The following is a 7,922-nucleotide window of genomic DNA, read 5'->3' as shown; positions in this document are numbered from 1 at the left end:
CACCGAACACTTTGAGTGGACGGACGCAGCCACGGCCGGATTGGAAGAAATAAAAGCCGTCCTGGCCACCAACCCACTCTTGGCCGCGCCAAATGTCGGCGAACCAATGCTGTTATATATAGCGGCAACTCACCAAGTTGTAAGCGCAGTGCTCGTCGTCGAACGAGAGATGGACAAACATAAATTCCCACTTCAAAAGCAGGTATATTATGTATCCACTATCCTCACTCCATGCAAATCACGGTACCCACATTATCAAAAGATAGCATACGCGGTATTCATGGCATCTCAGAAATTACGACACTACTTTCAAGAGTGTTCAATTATGGTGGCCTCAGAAGTACCACTCAACGACATAATAAACAACCGCGATGCCACGGGCCGGATTGCTAAATGGGCTATCGAGCTCCTCCCGTTCGACATAACATATGGACCACGGCGAGCCGTTAAGTCGCGAGTACTGGCTGATTTCGTTGCCGAGTGGACAGAAGCCGAACTTCCTAAAGAGTACGGCACGTACTCCAATTGGATCATGCACTTTAACGGCTCTAAAATGCTGGCTGGCCTGGGGGCTGGCATCGTTCTGACGTCCCCCACCGGAGATACAGTCCAATACGTACTCCAAATACTATACACAGACTCCAACAACGCATCCAAATACGAGACCCTATTACATGGTCTTTGGATGGCAGTTTCCATGGGCATTCAACGCCTGGAGGTGTGTGGGGACTAGAACCTCGCAATATCTCAAATAAATGGAGACTTCAATGCCAAGGATCCGAAAATGGCGGCATATCACAACGCCGTCCTCAAAATGTCAGCTCGGTTCGAGGGGCTTGAATTCCACCATGTCGCTCGGGAAAACAATCAGGCGGCAGATATCCTCGCCCGTATCGGCGCTAAGCGTGATCCTGTCCCACCTAACATCTTATTGGAAAGGCTATTTAAGCCATCCGTGGTATGGGAAGGGGACACCTGTAACAATAATCCGGACCCGGCCACAACACCAGATACCGAACACTCTGACACAATCGGAGGCTCTGCCATCGAAATAACACCTTCAGCCCACGTGATAATGGTCGTCATCGCCCCGTGGACAAAACCTTTCCTATTCTAGCTAACTAGGCAGGAACTACCCGAGGACCAAAATGAGGCACACTGCATAGTGCGGTGATCTAAAGCCTACAAGGTCCACGATTGAGAGCTTTATAAGAAAAGCACTACCGGAGTCCTTCAAAGATGCATCTCCGAAGAGGAAGGGCAGAAGCTTTTGGCAGAAATCCATGCTGGGCTCGGCGGCCACCATGCTGCAGCCCGGGCCCTTGTAAGCAAGGCCTTCCGTATAGGTTTCTATTGGCCGACGGCCCGAGCAGATGCACAGGATCTTGTCCAACGTTGCGTCGGTTGCCAGCTTTTTGCAAACCAAAGCCATATGCCACCTACCGCTCTCCAAAAAATCCCCATTACTTGGCCCTTTGCGGTCTGGGGGCTTGATATGGTCGGACCCCTCAAAGGGGGAACCCATAAGAAAAAATACTTACTGGTCATGGTGAATAAATTCACCAAATGGATAGAAGCCAAACCCGTTAAAATGGCTGAATCCGGACTGGTGATAGACTTCGTATCTGGGCTTGTACACCATTATGGCATCCCCCACAACATCATCACTGACAACGGCACGAACCTTACAACCGACGAGGTAAAACTTTGGTGTAGCAACATGGGCATCAAGCTCGATTATGCTTCTGTTTATCACCCGCAAACTAACGGTCAAGTCGAGCGAGCACATGGTCTTATCATGAGTGGCATCAAACCCAGATTAGTGCGGTCCTTAAAGGAATCAAACACACACTGGGTAGAGGAGCTCGACTCCGTACTATGGGGGTTGCGGACCACGTCGAATCGCACTACCGGATACACACCATTTTTATGGTGTACGAAGAGGCACTTCTGCCTTGCGACATAATTCATGACTCACCTCGAGTGCGCATGTACGAAGAGAAAGAGGCCGAGCTCGATCGGCAGGACAATTTGGACGCCCTGGAGGAGGAGCGTGACGTGGCAAAAGCCCGTTCCGCATTCTATCAGCAACAGGATCGAAAGTAGCAAAGCAGAGAAGTACGGGCCAAAACCTATAACGTTAGCGAACTAGTTCTACGCCTGCCGGAGAAGAAAAAGAACAAGCTCAAGCCCAAATGGGAAGGTCCCTTCATTATTGACCAGGTTCTGACCAGTGGAGCGTACCGTCTGCGGGATGCATCAGACAATCGACTCGAGCCAAACCCATGGAACGCAGCCAGACTCCGAAGATTCTACGCCTAGTGCCAGACTCTATGTTCGTCTCCTTACCCCCGTCAATTTTTTGCATATCCATTATCTATCTTTTCTCTCTTTCTCTCTTCTTTTTTCTTCTCCTCAAGGCCTTAAAAGGCTAACTTGTGTCTTGACTACACAATCTTGACGCGCTAACCGCGCTCATTATACCTGGGGGCTTCTTATACAGAAGCTTAATATAACTATTTTTCTGGGCTTTATGCCACACACATGTGTTATTCTTCCACATGTACCTTTTTTATCCATTATATGCATCGATATGACTTAAGTTTTGGCCAAGCTGGGTTGCCTGGCTCTTGTATTTATACCCTACGTTCCCGTTAATTCGGCTAGGGCATAAGGGGAGCACCTCTGCGATTGTTGCTGTCGGGTCAGCCGGATGTGTACCTCAGACTGGGTGAAGCCGAAAGCTAGCGTTCTTAAGAGAATATTCGATCGGTGAACAAAAGATGACTTTTATTTATTTTGATACATGCCCCCAGATGTTTATAGCCTGCGTCTCTTTTTGCAGTTCGAACATGCATATTAGGGCATGCATACCCAGGGAAAGGAACCCTTAACGGAACTATTCTCCCTGGAAGATGTTTCTTACTATCCATGTAATATAACATAGCTAGTTGGGTACTTGTCTGTTCAAGCACTTATGACCCCTACGCCTAGTTTCCACGCATACCCCAGTTTTTACATAACCGAGCGGGTATTCGGATACACTCCAGACTATCTGGTCCAGAGGTCGAAGCGAAAAGGTCCGCCATGACAAATGATTTACAATTAAATCTAAGAATGGGTTTTGTTTAACCGGGTGCTTTGGGTGGGTTTTCTACGTGGGTTTCTTTAGTTCGGGTCTTACTGGGTGGAGTCTGACTACATTTAGTTTGGTTTAGTTTACTGTAGGAAGTAATTGGGTTTGGGTTGGTATGGGCTGAAACAGTTCCAGTTCAAAACAGTTTTGACCCGTGGTTAACAACCGGTGTGTGAGATCAGTTTGTATTCATATAGTTTATCCCAGTGTGGATGGCCGCTACAACTCTCATCCATCGCGAGGCTCAACAAGTCAATAGACTGTTGGGAGGAAGCTACGGGGTCACCTCAGCCAAGCCGGCTGCGCTCGCCCGCGAGGATGGGACTCCACTCCGGTGCTCGATGCCCTATAGGCCACCGTGTTCCCAGCCGCGGATCTGCGTTGGCGTGTCCGTCCACCATGTCGCCTGCCACGACGCCTCTGCCACTCTCTTCGTCCAGACCTGGGCCGCCGCATACCACCTCGGGGATGCCCTCGATAGTGCCGATCCTTCCCAGGCCGTGCTCCTGCCGCCGCCGCCCGTCCTCGACCGCTCCCTCGTTGCCGACCCCGACGACCTGCTCGGCAAGACACTCGTCGGGATGAGCCGCCTTGCGTCTGGCCCTCCGCCTACGCGTCCGCCAGTGAGCAGGGTCTCCACATCTGTCTCCGGTGATCGCGTCCTCCCCCCTGGTGCGCGACCAGATCGACGGGATCAAGGACGCAGCGGTGGCTGCACTGGGAATTAGCGCATGTCGTCGTTCATGGCGGCGTCGACGCTGGCATGGGTGTGCCTGCTGCGGAGCCGATCCGTGGGTGTTGAAGGCGTGACGCATAGCCACATGCTATTCTTGACAGAGTGTCGGTCGAGGCTGGCGCCGCCGCTCCCCACCGAGTACTTCGGCAACTGCCTGCGCTCGTGCTTCATGGAGGCCACAATGGAGCGCCTGATGATGAGCGGCGGCTGCGGTGCCATCGGGGCGGCGATAAGGGAGATGGACCGAGGCATGCTGGAGGGCGCCGAGGGGTGGCTGGGGCAGGTCATGTCGGTGCTGCCGCAGCGGCCCATCTCGCCGAGCTCCTCAACCATAGAGCATCTGACTAACATCGCTCGTGTCCGTGTGTGTGGTGACGAGGAGTTGGCTTGCTATTGTAAATTTGACGAGTATGTACTGTATGCTTTACCAATCTCTAGTAATTCACAAGCGGACCACAGCCCAGCGCTCAACCCATTTGAGCGAACAGTTTTAACCAATTTCAGTTGATGGTTCCAATCCACAGGTTGCCATTCGGTTTGGTTCAGTTTGGGTGGAAAGATGAAACAGGTTTGGTTTTAGTTGGGCTGAGGAAAATATCAAATAGTTTAGTTGAGGTTGGGCTGCCATGTTTATTTGTTTGGGTTTGGTCCAAATATGGTTTAGTTATTAAACCATTCTCAGGATTATTTACAATCCGGCTAGGGACATTATATATGTCACTTAAAGTACACAGTCACTAAGACTGACTAAATTCTTCTTCTATACCATCCAACAGGCTGTCTAGCCTATAATCCTATTGGGAATACTTTGCAGCTAATTCTACTTGGACATACACCAAACTGACGGGGATCTCTTTCCCATCGGGCCCCACAGGTCCGACCTCGGCCATGTGGTTTGGGTCAGCTTTGGTATATCGCGTCTTCACCATGGCCCAGGCTTCCCTTGCACCTTGTCGGCAGGCTGATATCTTCCATAATCGGAAGCGCCGCCGCGCTCCCTTGAGCTTCTCTATAAGCTCCCCCATGCCTCCTGGCGGGGAGGCGGATGGCCACAAGGCTTGGGCAATACCCTGCATCACCTGCTGAACTTGTTCGTGCAGTTGTGAGAGCTCTAGTAGAAGATCACCCGCACACCCGGTCATCTCCTCCGCGGGACGACCCGTCAGCATACCTGCAGACATAACTCTGTTAGCCAACTTCTTCGCCGAACTCTTTCAAAAGTTCGTTCAAGCACTTACTGAAAATGCCGCGTCGAAGCCGCTTATTCTCCTTCACGAAGTCCGCAAGCTGGGCTCGGACATCTTTCAGTTCCACGCCCACCTGGATATTGGCGTCCTGGCAATTATTCTTCTCTTGCCTGACCCACGTAAGCACGCGCTCGCCAGCATTTAGTTGTCGATTAGCACGTTGCGCATTCTCCGGCACGGCCTCCGGATTCACTCCGGAGTCATCTGCAACATCTATTGTTAGATTTGCATGCATGCCGCATACTATCTGGTACCTGTCATTCTGGGCCTTCTCGAAGTCCTTCAACGCGGCAACCGCGGCCCGTAGCTGGGCTTTGCACTCTTCCAGCTCTTGAGACAATTGGGTATTCTTCTCAGTAAGATCCTACACAAATAATGATCCTTAAATCAGTTGTGTTAATTGTTTCAAGTCTCAGGGGCTACTGATATATATATATAATCATCAGATTTTCTTACCCGTATATCCTTTACATACTGGTCCGTGGCTCTGGCAAGACCGTTTTGAGCAGCATGGGTGTACGCATCTCCTGATTTGAAGGCATAGAATGCCTCTTGGGAGAAACAAGCGTCACGGAGTACTGCCCGGCGACGCCTGTGGTTCATGGCGCTCTCCACTTCGGAAATTGTAGCGGATAGTCTATCCACATCCTCTGTAGGAGGAGCATCCGACGTTCGCCCCGTGTTAGCTTCCGTCTCTATGTCCGGCCCTGGAGCCCGACTGGTGGAGGCGTGATCAACAACATCTTCGGATATAGTCCGGCGAGCGTTTTTCCTACTAGGAAACATGGATGTCATTATATTTTAAGAAAGACGACAACCACGGAGCGAGGTTCTGTATCATACCTCTGCGCCGGCGTCTCAGTCCTGACCGCCTTCCTTTTTAGCCTACCTGGCTTCGGTGTCCCTTGTTGGCGAGTCACCTCAGGTTCGGCATGGCGTCCCGAGGGCCTTCCCTGTAAAACACCATATGTGTACGGTAGGTAAAGTGCATAAAAGGGGATCCTTCTAGGATGTTGGGACTCCGGTTTTCTTACATGCGATGCAGGGAGTAGCCCAGGATAGACGGCTATGATGGCCACCATGGCATGATCGCAGCTCAATTGATAGAATGTCCTGTCGATCAGCTCCACAAATATGTCCGGATCCTCTTCAAGTCCGGGATGGAGGGCCCAGTCAGGGTCCTCCGGTTGTGGAGGTGGGCTGTTGACCTCCCTTACATCTTTTCGCAATTCCTGCCATGAAACGGCAAGGTGAGTATTTATGGCGAAGAATGCGGGAAGGTTGGGAGTAAAAAGTGATAGCTCACCCAGCTTGGAGGGTTGTACATGGAGAATCCATCCCGTGGCTTAATACGGATGAACTCCTCTTCCTCTCCCTTGAACAAATAGGACCGAATTTTGCTAGAGTAGCAACTGAGTCCGGTCCCTTAGGCCCGTAGCGGGTGGCATCATCTTCCCCGTTAAAGCACCACATGGGGTGCCCTCGATATTGAAGTGGCTGCACCCCCCGCATTATACATATTGACATAACCTCGATTATTGTCAGTCCTGATTGAGCCAGCACTTTTATCCGGCCCATCAGGTAAAGGACTTCTCCGTTATCTTCCTCCTGAGGGCTCCGTGGGCGCCAGCTTTGGCGTTTCCTCAAAGGGGCATTGTCGAACTCGAGAAGACCCATCCGAATAGGATCTGGAAGGGGGACGTCCTCCATGTAAAACCACTCCGAAGGCCAGTCTTCGGACGTCTTCTTCGGGGTACCGGACAAGTATCCGGTCCCGGCGATGCGCCATATTTCGGCTCCGCCCACTTGATATATTGACCCCTTCTGTGTATGGGGCACAAGGCAGAATAGCCTCTTCCACAGCTTGAAATGATCTTCGCAGCCCAGAAACAGCTCACAAAAGGAAACATAACCAGCGATGTGTAATATGGAAGGAGGGGTGAAATTATGCAACTGGAGGCCATAAAACTCTAGGAGCCCACAGAGGAACGGATGGATTGGAAATCCAAGTCCCCTTAGTAAATAAGGGACAAGGCATACCCGCTCCCCCTTGGAGGGGTTGGGGAAGCTCTCCGCTTGCTCCCCGCCATTATAGGTGGCGATCCCGGCTCGAACGGGGACCATATACGCTGGAGGGAGAAATCCCTGGGTATGTAGCTCTACTAATTGGCTGTGCGGGACGGAACACTTCTCCCAATCACCGGGCTTAGGGCTACGGGAGCGGGAGGAGGAGCTGCGATGGCCGGCCATGTTGGAATGGGTTTTTCCGAGCGCGCTCCGATGGATACTCGCCGTGGGAGGATGGTGTGGTCTGGAACTAAGAATCCCCGTCTCTTTAATAGACGGTTTACTTACATGGCTAGGGTGGCGAATGTAAAAATGCCCTGGCTCCTCGCATTCGCTCGACACAAGGAAGATAGCCCTTATTGGGCACGGAAGCCAAGAACTGCAACATCTATGGGGAGCCGGACACTACTCAGCAGATATTCATAATTTGGAGAAGAAGCCGCCTTGCAATGCCGGAGATAATCTGCGCGCCGGACTCAACGTCATTGAAGCTTGGTTCGGGGGCTACTGAGGGAGTCCTGGATTAGGGGGTCTCTGGACAGCCGGACTATATCCTTTGGCCGGACTATTGGACTATGAAGATACAAGATTGAAGACTTCGTCCCGTGTCCGGATGGGACTCTCCTTGGCGTGGAAGGCAAGCTTGGCAATACGGATATGTAGATCTCCTCCCTTGTAACCGACTCTATGAAACCCTAGCCCCCTCCGGTGTCTATATAAATCGGAGGGTTTAGTC

The 7,922-nt window shown here is 51.5% G+C and overlaps 1 pseudogene; it reads left to right on the top strand.

Moving 5' to 3' along the window:
• Positions 1 to 3,087: 3,087 nt before the first annotated feature.
• On the top strand, positions 3,088 to 4,380 carry LOC123191733 (anthocyanin 5-aromatic acyltransferase-like; annotated as a pseudogene).
• The last annotated feature ends 3,542 nt before the right edge of the window (positions 4,381 to 7,922 follow it).

This window comes from Triticum aestivum, chromosome 2A (assembly GCF_018294505.1).
Source record: "Triticum aestivum cultivar Chinese Spring chromosome 2A, IWGSC CS RefSeq v2.1, whole genome shotgun sequence".
NCBI classification, from domain to species: domain Eukaryota; kingdom Viridiplantae; phylum Streptophyta; class Magnoliopsida; order Poales; family Poaceae; genus Triticum; species Triticum aestivum.
This window is presented reverse-complemented; position numbering and strand designations above follow the sequence as displayed.